Genomic DNA, 13,491 nt, shown 5'->3' with positions numbered 1-13,491 from the left:
CTGGCCCGTCACATCAGTCCTGGACAGAAGCTTCTGGGGTTCTGCGGCACTCCGGTCTACTGCGCTCCGGAACTCTTTGGAGTGGAGGAATATGACCCATTCCCCCCAGACATCTGGAGCTTAGGGGTTCTGCTCTTCCTCATGGTGGCCGGGTGCTTTCCCTTTGAAGATAGCTCTTTCGAAATCTTGAGGGTGCAGGTCAGCTCTGCCATGTTCACCGTTCCTCGGCATGTTTCAAGAAATATTTACAATGTCATTGTCCACCTGCTCGTGGTCGATCCCGCCAGGAGGCCCACCATCGACCAAATCATGGGGTGCTTCATGCTCAGGGGCGGAGAGGCTCACAGTCTCCTGGGCACCACAAGCCCGAGGACTGGCGGGCCTTTGAGAGATACGTTGTATGAGCCTGAAGAAGGCATCCAGTCTAGAGGAGACCAAGAACACATTGAGGTGATTGCAACTTGCCCGATACTGCAACCCCAGTCACCTGGGGAACACTGTTGCCACCATCAGACCAACCCCATGAAACCCAGGAAGCCAGGCACTGTCTATCAAGGGGGAGATCTTCACACCATCCCAGGTTTCCTAAGGAGAGCTACTGAGCCTGAGCCTGGCCCATCTAAGGCCCAGGAGAAAAAGGAGGAGAATTATTCCAGGCAGGGTGGCAGAAGCCATACCATACCTGCCACCCTGTGCTCCCAGCCAAAGAGGACCCACCATCGCCATGTATCCCACCTGGGCTGCTCTGTGACTAATTCCCAAATAAAGGAGAATTTGTCACACTCCATGATTGGCTTATGTGGAAGCCTGAACGCAAGTTCCCAGGCCTCGCTATGTCTAAAAACCAACTCTGGTAGACCAGACCAGAATGAGTCTATAGCTCACACAGAGAACTGTATGCCCTCCTGCAGTATCCGCGAGAAACTCTGCGACATGATAGAAGATGCCAGTACAAAAGTCTCACCTGCCTCCTCTGGGGTCAAATGGCTGAACATGACCTGCATGGAGTCAAAAACCCTCACACAGGAAGATAATATCAAGTGGGAATCATACTTTACCTGTGAAGAGGCCCCGAAGCAGGAGCAGGAATCGTACACCCCCTGTGAGGAGGCCCCGAAACAGGAACAGGAATTATATACCACCTGTGAAGAGGCCCCCAAGCAGGAGCAGGAATCATATACCACCTGTGAGGAGGCCCCCAAGGAGGAGCAGGAATTATATACCACCTGTGAAGAGGCCCCCAAGAAGGAACAGGAATTATATACCACCTGTGAAGAGGCCCCCATGGAGGAACAGGCCATCACTCCCAAAGGTGTTATGACCACGAAAGAGGCATTCAAGCAGGTAGAGGCCTTCATTGAGGAAAGGATAGTCTGCCTGGAAAAGGACATCCTCCAGGGAAGGAACACCATCCAAGATGAGATCATCACCCATGAAGAGACCATAACGGAGGAAGAGGTCATCACTCATGGCCAGCCTCAGGATAGCGAGGCAGCTTCCTCCAGGCCCCGGCGTCGCCGCTGGAAAAGGGTGAAGAAGACAATCGTGAATGGCCTCAGGCGGCTGTGCTGCTGTTTGCCCCCTACGGAGAGAAGGCGTGCCTCTTCTAAGAATAGGACTCCAGAGGAAAAAGATCGTGGAGTCACCCACAGAACCAGGTGGGTGCCTTCATTCATTTCATGTTCTCCATACCTTTTCCTACCTGGCCTCTGGGACACATGAAGACTGTGCCCACTTGTCACTAAATCATTGGTTATTCAGAAAGACCAATCCCATAGAAACCCATCAAGTGTGACCTCAGGCTTGTTGAGCAGAAAGTGGACAGCACAGATGCTGACCAAAGCAGGGAGAGGAGGAGGCGGGGACATGGCCACAGGAAGCAAAGGTTCCTTGGAGAGGCGGTGGGGTGCTGCAGGGCCAGTGCAGTAAGTCCTGTGTGTTTCTAAGTCACTAAGAGTCTCCTACCCATGTCTTTCTGCTTTGAAGTCCTGAAGAGGACAAGCCCCAGCTCCATGGCTTGTGAGCCATGGGTTGGGGATCGGCCTGGCTGAGATTCGGAACGCCCTGCGGGGAAGCCAGGCCAGATGTGCAGGAGCCAGTGTGCTCAGGGATCCCGGATGCACAGGGAGAGCTGTCCACCCCAGCGCAGATCTGTGCAGGTAAAATCCCCAGCAGCAGGAGTTGGCTTGCCACTGGGTCTTGCCCAGAGAGGAGGATGGGGTGCAGAGGTACCCTAAAGCTGTATGTGCAACATTACCCCTTGCCTTGTCCCTGACTCTTTGTAAAAGTCAGGGATTTCCCTAGGGTAGTGACTTGTCCTTTGCTCCCTGTTTCTTGGCAGGAAACATGATCTTTTCCACCAGGTGAGACTTCTCTCCCCATGCAAGTAGTTCCTAGTCAGCCTGTCCCACCTGCCCAAGATGGGTTTCCAGGTTGAGGATGAGGCCTACCAGGGCCCCTATGGGACTCCTTTAGAGGGCAGCCTCACGCTGTCCTTTAGCCAGAGACTCCCACACACCCCTAAACCATTGCAGGTTTCATTGAGTCCTCGGACCCGACTCAGAAGGAAGCTTGGGAAATTCACAGCTGTGGAGTGACATCAAGGGCACTTGTGCCCTCTCTTGCCATCAAGTCTGTCCTCTAGTTCCTCACATCCTGCCTCTCTGTGCTTGCTCCTTCAGGACCACCAGTCACACTGGAAACTCCATCCCACACTCACCAACACGTGCCACAGCATGAAGCTGTGGGAGAGGTTGTCACCAGGGTTGAACTAGAGACCCTTGTGACGGAGCAGGACCCTGCTGTGAGCCCTGCCTCACACCAGCTTCAGGGCTCCACCTGGAGCCTGCAATCAGCTGGACAAATGCACAAAGTTGCTTGAATTTCTTGAGACTTTGCATATGATGCACAGGTAAGCAACACTGCACAGCCTTTGAGAGAGCTCTGGAAAGCCTTCCCTGTCCATCCCACTGTCACATTGGCCAGATTTTATCTTCTGTGCCGTTCTCCCTAGCCAGTGCTGGAATTGGTCACTGTGGGAGTGACAAAGAAGTCTGTGTAACTGACATGGATGGTGCATCTGTCAAAGTGTCCCAGGGCAACAAGGGTCCTGGCATAGTTGTCCTATGGGGTTTTCTAGATTCAACATGTCCAGATAGTGTTCCTACTGTGAAAACCCAACCATGTTTCTAATCTGCTCTGTCCTCTGAGTGATGCAAAGCTCACAGGATGGATATTTCACTAGCCTAATCAGAGAAGAGAGGGGTATCTTACTACACTCTGGGGTGGGGATTGCACCTCAGGGTCTCATGCTTCCCAACCCACCATGCACACCTATGGGAAGTCCATTCCACAGGATTCTTTGCTGGCCTCAGCCACTGGACCAGGATGAGCTTCTCACCCAAAATCCAGGGGAACATCTAGGAGACTCCTTCAGCCTGGAAGGAGAGCTGGCCAGGCATCTCGATCCCCTAAAACAACTGGACTGCTCCCTGCCCTCCGTGCACAGAATATGGAGCGTCCTGGTCAGTCTGTCTCTGTTTCTGTCTCTTCGTGTACATAAGCAACTTCCTGGCATATCTCAGCTGCTCTAGCATTTCTTTCTTTTTTGCATTTTCTTTTCTTTTCTTTTCTTTTTTTTAGATGTATTTATTATGTCTACACTGGCCTACCTGCATGTACACATGCAGGCCAGAGGAGGGCATCATCACATTATAGATGGTGGTAACCACTATGTGGTTGCTGAGAATTGAACTCAGCACCTCAGGAAGAGCACTCGGTCCTCCTAGCCTCTGAGCCATCTCTTTAGCCCTTCTTTCCTTCCTTCTTTCCTTCCTTCTTTATCGTTTTCTTTCTTTTTCTTTTTTTGTTTTTGGGTTTTTGAGGCAGTGTTTCTCTGTGTAGGGCTGGCTGTCCTGGAACTCCCTCTGTAGATCAGACTGGCATTAAACTCAGAGACCAGCCTGCCTCTGCCTCCTGAGTGCTAGCATTAAAGGCTTGCACCACCATTGGCCAGCAAGCTCCACTTTCTTAAACAGGACCCAAAGGGAATACCCTAACACTGAAGATGACCTTAAGTGACGAACCCACAATGCAAACAGAAAATACAAATCACAAGTGGTAGAAATAGACACACAAAATTAAAACATAATGCATTGAATAACTCACTCTGAATAACAGACTCACAGATGCCAGCGACAAGAACACATTCCACCTACAAGAGATCCAAGTGGGCTTCTATTCCTTGACAGTGCTGCTAAGGTGTCACGTGCACATTTCCCTTTTCCTTTCTGACATTGGTTCTTTCTCCTTCCTTAGGAAGAACAGTATTACTGGGAATTGTTTTCTTTACTGGTTTTAAGTTTCACACAGTCTCAATCAATAACTTGGGCTGAAATGACATCAATGTAGACCAGGCTGGCTTTTCCTTCCTGAGGACCCTGCTCCCTCAGTTTCCCCTTAGGAACACTGGAACACTGTCAGCATTTGGCTTTCAGTCAGGGTCTCATATCTCAGGCACTCCACCTTGTAGCCAAAGATGCTCTTGAGCAGGATCCTCATCTGCCTCTCTCTAATTTCCAATGGCAAAAATTCCAGATTTCAACCACTCTGTCCTGTCAAGCATGAAAAGCTCAAGGCCAGTGTAGGCAAGAATAAGTCCAGGCTGAGTGGAATATAGAAAAATATGCAAATTATAAATATTTGGAAGCATCAGATCTGGACCCCGGGGTGAGGGAGATGTAGGTAGAGTGGAAGAGTGCAAGGAAAGGACCTTGTGAAAAGCTGACATGCCAGCATCCTTGTCTTCTTAGGCCTGCTAGTGAAGAGAGGTAGATGTGGAAGCTTGCGGCCTGAGGTGACTAAGATACACTGTCTCAAAATATATGGTGAGAAAGCATTTGATGAATATTCCTGGCCTAGGTGTGTGCTCAGTGTGAGGATACACACACACACACACACCCATACACACACACACACACACCTCACCTCTGTGGTCAAGCCTGGACCATGCACAAATACACATATTCCTTTTAAAGTTTTCTAACCTGTCCTTACCCTTTCCTTCTCACTAATGTCTATACTTTATACTCATTTCCCTTTTTTCCTTTTTAGTCAAATCACATAACATGGTTCCCAAGGTGACCTGTCACTTCCTTCCAGTGAGATAGCCTTTTCTTCCCCTTCAGTTGATTTTACTCCAGTATTCTGTGTACAATCCAGGCTGCCAAGGGCTGCTGATCCTCCTGCCTTCAGCCAACTGATCCTCAGAGATATAACTGTGTTCCTAGCCTTTGTGATTGTTTTTTTTTTAATCATCTATGTAGTTGTGGATGACCTTGAATTTTTAACTCTTCTGTCTTCAGCTATCAAATGTAGGGGTTACAGGATTTACCCACCAAGCCTTGTTTCTTGGTCCTGGGGAACAAAACCAGGCCTTCCTGCACACTGGACAAGAGCTGTCCCAGCTAGTACTCTGACTACTCCTGTAGCTCAGGCTAGCCTGGGGCTTCCTATGGAGCTGAGGAAGACCACGAATTCTTGATCCTCCTGCTTCTATATTCCTTCTATGGATTACAGCTCTGCTGCACTGGCCTTAGGATTTCATTATTTTTTATTTTCTTCCTTCCTTCCTTCTTCTTCTTCTTCATTTTGTTGTTATTGTTGTTGTTGTTGTCGTTTCTTCAAGACAGGGGTTCTCTGTGTAGCCTTGACTGTCCTGAACTCTCTTTGTAGACCAGGCTGGCCTCGAACTCAGAGAGATCTGCCGGTCTCTGCCTCCCAAGTAGCAGGATTAAAGGCATGTGCCACCACCGCCCGGCCTCTTTCTTCCTTTCTAGATTACCTATTTTTTCCTACTTGGAGTATTACGAAGCACTACAAATATGAGGTCTAGCCAGACTTCCCTCTTCCAAATATTGTGAGCTGTGAGTTTGATGGGAAGAAGGGAAAGAGGCTGTCCCAGTGCCATGTCCTATCAAGAAATCTCAGGTCGGTGTGCCCAGTTTTCAGGACTATGTCCTTTGTGTGTTCTGACTAGCAGCCCTTAAGTCAATCTCATTGGATTCCTCTATGTAGCAGCATCGGAGAGAAAAGAAGGCAGAAGCCACTAAGAAGCCCTGACTAACCAAGGAAGACTGAGCATCCCCTCTGCTGTTTGAAGGTCTAGTGCCCTCAGCCCTTGGGCGATCACATCCCCTCACATTTAGCCAGTTCTAGGGAGGTTGTGGATATTTCTTAGGACTAGATGCTAGAGCTAGGGTGAAGCTGTATGCCTGGAACCCTAGAACTCTGGAGGCTTAGACAGGAGACTTGCCATAATTTCAAGGCCAGCCTGGGCTATATAGGGAGCTGTAGTCTAGCTTTGATGGCAGTGTGAGACCCCTACTCTCAAACAACAAGTGAGCAACCGGCCTAGTGCTATAGCTCGGTGTGGTGTGCCTAGCATGCCAGAGGCCCTGGTTCTTTCTGGCCCAGCATAACACAAACTGAGGTGATGCATGCCCAGAATCCTGGAATTAGGGGCAGAGACAAGAGGATCAGGCAGTCAAGGTCATCTTCCAGCACAGAGTTTGAGGTCAGTCTAGGATGCATAGCACTCTATTGAAAAACAAGCACCAGCACCACCCAAATCTTAGAAATGAGTGACATAGTGGCTATGACAACCAGATGTTCTTCTTGGACCAAAGTCTTACAGGACGGAGAGAAGAAAACTGGGCGACCAGATTTACAATAATGCTTTCCTGGGCTCACATCTGGAATTGGCCTGAACATTGAGTTGTTCCCCACTGCTCAGAGGTGAGATGCTCAGTAGGTACCCCCTGCTGGTCCTGGGGGAGGCAGTGGGAGCTGTGCAGACAGTGCCCCCTGCTGGTCCTGTGGGAGGCAGTGGGAGCTGTGCAAACAGTGCCCCCTGCTGGTCCTGTGGGAGACAGTGGGGAGCTGTGCAGACAGTGCTCCCTGCTGGCCCTGTGGGAGACAGTGGGGAGCTGTGCAGACAGTGCTCCCTGCTGGGCCTGTGGGAGGCAGTGGGGAGCTGTGCAGACACTGCCCCCTGCTGGCCCTGTGGGAGACAGTGGGGAGCTGTGCGGACAGTGCTCCCTGCTGGCATTGTAGGAGGCAGGGGGGAGCTGTGCAGACAGTGTTCCCTGCTGGCCTTGTGGGAGGCAGTGGGGAGCTGTGCAGACACTGCCCCCTAATGATCTTGTGGGAGGGATGGGGGAAGAAGTTTTGCAGAGCATGGAGACCCCCACCTGGCCCAATAAGGAAGGCAGGAAAGCTGCTGGCCCAGGACCCTCTCACAAACCCTGAGGTGGTATCTCCCCCTGGGGCCTTTCTAGAGCAGCACTGTGTCAGTGCACCTGCTTTGCTGGAGTCCCTCCTTCAACTCATGACAACAAGAGGGGCTGGGGAGGAGCTTGTTCTGTTTCCCCATCTAATAGGATTTGTTGTCCTTCCTTCCTTCCTGTTTCTCATCCAGACCAATATGAAGGAAGATAGTTCCTTTCATACTTAGGCTGCCAACGGCATGTCCCTGGAAGAAGATGCATTGATACCCTCTGCTGTCCCTGCCCCTGCTCTCCATAACGAGAGATGGCTGGGCAGCAAGTCATAGTGTGAACTCCACACCCTGGGTAAGATTTAGAAACACAGGCGGGCTGGGAGGATGACTCGGCCAGTCTGAACAGTGCCGCCATCCCATGTGATAGGTGAGTTAATTCTCCAGATTGCAAGGAGAAGAGCTGGCACGCTGCCTGAATGAAGCCTGTCACCGCCGCACTTGGAGATGAAGGTAGGTGCATCTCCTTTTTTACGTTTTTGTTGGTTTTTTTCAGACAGAGTTTCTCTAGTTAGCCCTGACTATCCTAGAACTCACTGTATAGACCAGGCTGTCCTAGAACTCACCAAGATGCCAATCTTCTGCCTCCTGATTGAAGGCACATGTCCCCACCACCTAGTCAGATAGGTGTGTCTCAACCTCCATGGTCTTGAGACTGTCTCTGCCCAAAACAGAAGGTGTAGAGAGCCTGGGAAGTGACATTTGAGACTGAACACATGTACCAAACATGCGTAAGTTTGAACACACATGTGCATGTATATTAAATCACACATGCACAAGCACACAAGTAAACACATAAGTACATGTGTCTGTATACACACTAAGCAAAAATAGTGATAAGTATGCATAAGTCAGTTCAAGCTCCAGGGAGCCCTTTGGAAGGCCTGACCTCCTTTCTGCATCATGGTGGTCAAGATGTAGGAGAATGTGACATGGGGTTGTTGCCAAGGACACTAGGGTGCTCTGCTAAGGATGCTGGGTTGTTGACAGAGCCCGCTGGCCCAAGCTTATGGCAACCTTATTAATGCTCACTAGATTTAGTTTGTGGTCTGACAAGGTGATCCCAGATTGTTAGCACTGAGTCACCTGGATGTCTTACCTCTCTGCAGCATGAGACCCATCACCTGTCAGAAGCCGAGGCAGATGGTCCTGGACAAAAGAGAATGGGAAATACGGATGAGTTCTCCTGACAGTAACCAATAACCCCGTGCCCCCAATGCCCAAATCTTTACAATATGTCTTTTATGTTGGAAATAAAATAACATTGGTAAATTGGCCTTTTGCAGTTTACAGACAGGGTCTTTTATGTGTATCTCTGATTAGCTGGTCTGCTACTGTGTAGCCTGTGCCGGCCTGAAAGCTGAGGCAGTCTGCTTCAGTTTCCTCAGTGACTGGGATCATAGGTGTGCTATTTTAGTGAGAATTTTGGGTTCTGTAAAGATCCAGTTATATGAATATGTTTTTGTTTTAATCCCTTCTATGAGAAATGGGGCTGCCTCAGAGTCTCCACAACCACTAGCTACAATCTCATGCTGTAGGAGGGGCATAATTGTTGGCAACTATAGATAGATTGCCTTTAGAGTTCTGTGTATGTGAGAGAGAAAAACGGGGGAGCCCTAAGAGGGCCACTGGTGGCTGCTGCTTCCCCTGCAGCTGCTGGTCCCTGCTGTTGCTGCTGGATGGATTGCTAGACAGCTACATTGCTGATTGGAGATATTGTAATGATGAAGATTGGACTTTCCCCAAGGAACTCGGTGCCCCTAATCAGCAGGAAGGATTCCACAGAGCTCTATGCCCCGCCCCCATCTCTAACCTTTCTTGACTGGCTAGTGTTTGTGAGGTTGGAAGGAATTGTGGTGGAGAAAAAAAGTGGATACAAGAATCCAGTAAAGTAGCTCAGATGCCCAGTTACATAGTGCAGCTAGGCAAAATGGAAAGCTTGGTTTATATTGCCAGAAGGGAAGAAGCAATGAATATTCTGCTTCAAGACATCAGCAAAACCATTTATTGTGGCTCCTGATACTGGGTTCCTTCTTACTTTGCTCCCAGAGAGGATTTTCTATTTTCTCCTCTTATTTTTCCTATATTCTGTTTCAAAAATTTTGGGGTAATGGTTGAGCAGGTTGTAAAAATTTAAGTGGATAGGAAGGGCATCTGAGAACCAAAAATGAATGAAAAGGTTAAGCCAAAAGGAGACTCTATTCTCTCCTTTCTGAAAGGCTTGTAGAATTTTGTTATGCAACTGGAGAGGTTGGGGTTAGAAATGGAATCACTTGGATAAAGCCAAAAGCATCCAAAAAGGGAGAAATACAAAGCTCAGACTCGAGGACTCGGCAAGAAAGCAGGAGCTTCCAGCAGAATGAAATATTTAAACCTGTGTAGAAGGCAGATCTCAGATCCACATAGCACCACACATTTGTGGTTTCAATCTCCTGGGTCAGATGGGGGAGCAAGGAGGGTGGCCAATAGGAGGGGGGAGGCCATGCATGGTGACAGGGTTAAAGAAAGCAGCCCATTTTGAGAGAAAAGGTTAATCTTGAGACAACTGCACTACCAGAGGACAGGTGGCCTGGGATTACAAACTCACCACCGGGGAGATCCAAGGTGGCCGTACCCAGTGCACTTGGCTTCTGAGAAGCAGGCCCAAAGTGACTGCAAAGTGATTAAGAACTAGCAGTGCTAGCCTCTGGCCACTTGGCTATTCCTGTAGCCCAGGGGAAAGCTCCCGGGTTCACGGATGCTGGGTCCCAACCTCTGGCCACCCTATCTAAGGAAATGGTTGCAGACTCAGATGGATGGCTCTGTCAGCCTCCCCTGAAGAGACCATCCAGACCTCAGAAGCATACAAGATCTTATCCCATAAGGACAGCTTCAGCTCAGAGACCATGGAGCAAGGGAGAGAGAGGCAGGGCTGCTGGTGCTGGTTGTTTCACCAGTGAGAAGATGGCTGCTGGGTCCCTGAAGAGACCTGCTGGGCCTCAAAAGCACACAGACTAGACATTGGCATTCCAATCCCCTGACTGTGCATCTATTAGGGATACAGCCACCTGAGGAGAATGCAGGCTATTCCGTAATATCCAGCAGCCTGTCCACAGCCTCCCTCATCATCCCCAGGAGGGCTGTCCCAGGAACAACCAGACATTCCTAGCATAAGAACACAGACCATGAAAGAAAGGACAATATGGCACCTCCAGAATTCAGCTATCCCACTGCAAGCAGCCTAGGATACCCTAACAACAGCAATGAACAAAAATTGACTTAAATATATGCTTGTGTAGATGATAGAGGCATTGAAAGAGAAAATGGATAAATCCCTGTAACACAGGAATATACAACCAAACAGATAGAAACCATTAATAGGGAGAATATGAGCGAATTGTTCAAATACAGGAAAATACAAACAAGTGAAGTAAATGAATAAAATGGTTCAATACCTGAAAATGGAAGTGGAAACAATAATAAGAACATAAACAGGACATTCTGCAGATAGAAAACTTAGGGGCGATAATAGAAACTACAGAGGTAAGCATGGCCAACAGAATACAAGAACTAGAGGAAAGGGTGTAGACAGTACAGTCAAAGAAGTTGGTACATCTGTCAAAGAAAATGTTAAATCTAAAATATCCCTGCCACAAAACATCCAGGAAATCAAGAAACTATGAAAAGATCAAACATAAGAAAAATAGCAATAGAAGATTCCCAGCTCTAAGGCCCAGAAAATATTTTCAACAAAATCATAGAAGAAAAATTTCCCAACCTAAACAAAGAGATCCCTATAAACACAGAAGACCAAATAGATTAGACCAGAAAACAAAATCCTCCTACCACATAATCAAACACTAAATGTACAGAGCAAAGAAAAAAGTAGTAAAAGATGCAGGGGAAATTCCATGTAAGGGTTAAAAGGCAAAGCTATCAGAATTAGCCCTGACTTCTCAACTTTAAATTCCATAAGGGCATGGGCAGACATCTTGCAGACCCTAAGAGACTAGAGATGTCAACTCAGACTACTGTACCCAGCAAAACTTCCAATCACCATAGGCAAAGAAAAAAATAGTCCATGATAAAATCAAATTTAAGCAATATCTATACACAAACCCAACCTTGCAAAAGATACTAGAAGAAAAACTACAACTACACCCAAGAAAATGTAGGAAATAAATAATGTCACTGCAATAAAACCAAAAGAAGAGAAACAGACAAATACACTACGGCCACCAACATCAAAATAACAGGTCATTATTGACTCAAAATTAAAAATTTTAAAAGGAAGGGGATATACCGGTTGATATTCAGTTGCATAAGAAAAAAGTAGATGGGGTCAACCTCAGGAATGGCTAGATATAGAACCTGAAGTTATGCATTAAACATTCTGTCTCTCTCTGCCTCCATCCCTCCCTCTGTCCACCCCCCTCTTACATACACACACACACACACACACACACACACACACACACACACACACACACGTTATGGCTTCTAGTTTTGCTTTAGTTTTCTGACACAGCCGTCACCATGGAAGTCTGCATGGCTTGGAACTTGCTTACAGGTGCATCACCACAGAGGACAAGACTTTTTGAGTGACCTTTCTAAGGCAGACTGGCCCCAGGAAGGCCCCAGCTTATGAGTTAGTCACCCTGGGGAACTGGAGAGGCATCTCTGACCCAGTTTCAGTTCACAGCTCTAGCAGGAAAATCCAGTTACCCTGGTTGGAACTATGAGCCCAATGCTTGGACTGTGACCACAGGCAAGAGTTGTTAGCTAAGTGGGGGCCCATCATTCTTGACCAGGGAAGGGAGAATAGGTACTCTACCTTTCAGAGAGCAGGTCTGGGAAAAATGGAGGGTGGGTGTCAGCAAAAGTAGTAAATCCTGATGTCACGGACATCCACCTTCAACACTGTGCTCTGTTCCTGTGCCTCGTTCCTGTAGGTATGGAGGAGACATATTTTGGAGTTATTGGATTTGTAGGGGCTGGGTAACCATGGGAATGGCTGAAGTCTCCCTGGACTCTGCTCTTTCAATGGTACCATCTTTGTGAAGAGGATGACCAAAGCGCTTGGCACGCTGCGAATGCTGTTGTGACCAGTTCTTTAGTCTCAGCTACAACAGTTATAACTCACTTGTAACAGCACAGCTCAAACATACCACAATTGGCTTCTTGACCACTGAAATGGGCCGATGGTCAGGAGGTTTTGAAGATGAAGGACACACTCAGTTCTGTGGTCCCCTTGGCTTTAATACAATGGCTTTTTGTATCTACATAACCCTCTTCTCCTCCTCATCTCCCTCCACCTCCTCTTTCCTTTGAGATAGGGCCTCATGGGACATGCACTGACTTGCACTCTTGTTGTAACAGAGGATGACCTTGAATTTCTGAATTTCCTGCCTCCACTTCCCCAAGCAATGGCATTATAGGTGCCCGCCTTAATCCACTTTTCTCAAGCTCTCCAGGGTCTGTATATATTTGTTACTTTGTCTCCCTGTGTCATTGTAGAGGAGGGGACTCTACTGCAAGTTTTCTCTACTGGAGAAGAAATCTCCAGGAAGTCATGGCACAAAAGTAGTAAAAAGAAAAAGGAAAAAAGAAAAGAAAAGAAAAGAAAGAAAAAGAAAAAACAATTGGCAGCAGGGGGTGCTGTAGAGAAAGCCTAGTAGATCAAGGACAAATGGGATGCTTTTGAACTTAGACGCTACGCAGGCTCAGCATCTTACTAGGTGTCTCAAGCTCCCTTGGGCCAGGTTGCCTGGCTGCTGGCTGGGCTCAGGGTGAACCATGGCTGCCTCATAAGCCATCTTGCCTCAGCTCGAGTAATCTCCACTGCGCAGGAGCCAATTGGCAGCACGGGCTCTAGGGGAGTCCTGCTGGACTCCTGGTTCTGCCTGGGTCCCCGGAAGCAAGGAGCTGACATCAGATGCAGCCTGTGGCGCAAGGCACAGCACAGGGGCATCAAGGGGCGTACTGTGGGTGGTTCAGGGACAGTATCAAATCATTCCAGATTTCTCTCTCATTCGTCTAAGAAAACAGTAGTATAGCTCCAGGGATGTCAACAGAAAGAACTAAGTCAAAAACACAATCTTCGAATGGTGTTGTAAAATGGACTTGGACCTGAAGTCCCGCGTGGGTCCCAGGTGCTCACAGCACCCTTCTGTCTT

General features: G+C 48.2%; 3 long non-coding RNA genes across 3 annotated transcripts in view; 1 reads left to right on the top strand and 2 right to left on the bottom strand.

Moving 5' to 3' along the window:
* Positions 1-13,491, bottom strand: part of LOC311587927 — an 85,673-nt gene that overhangs the window by 61,372 nt on the left and 10,810 nt on the right. The gene's annotated exons all lie outside the window — the stretch shown is intronic.
* LOC311587933 lies at positions 220-12,203 on the bottom strand. The gene is made up of 3 exons (XR_014776021.1): positions 12,150-12,203; positions 8,436-8,485; positions 220-424 (listed from the first exon to the last, which is right to left on the bottom strand). It is a non-coding gene; the product is annotated as an uncharacterized lncRNA (long non-coding RNA).
* On the top strand, positions 7,572-8,554 carry LOC311587935. The gene is made up of 3 exons (XR_014776023.1): positions 7,572-7,631; positions 7,707-7,789; positions 8,446-8,554. It is a non-coding gene; the product is annotated as an uncharacterized lncRNA (long non-coding RNA).

The sequence above is a fragment of the Acomys minous genome (genome assembly GCF_964271855.1).
Source record: "Acomys minous genome assembly, chromosome: 17".
Classification (NCBI taxonomy): domain Eukaryota; kingdom Metazoa; phylum Chordata; class Mammalia; order Rodentia; family Muridae; genus Acomys; species Acomys minous.
This window is presented reverse-complemented; position numbering and strand designations above follow the sequence as displayed.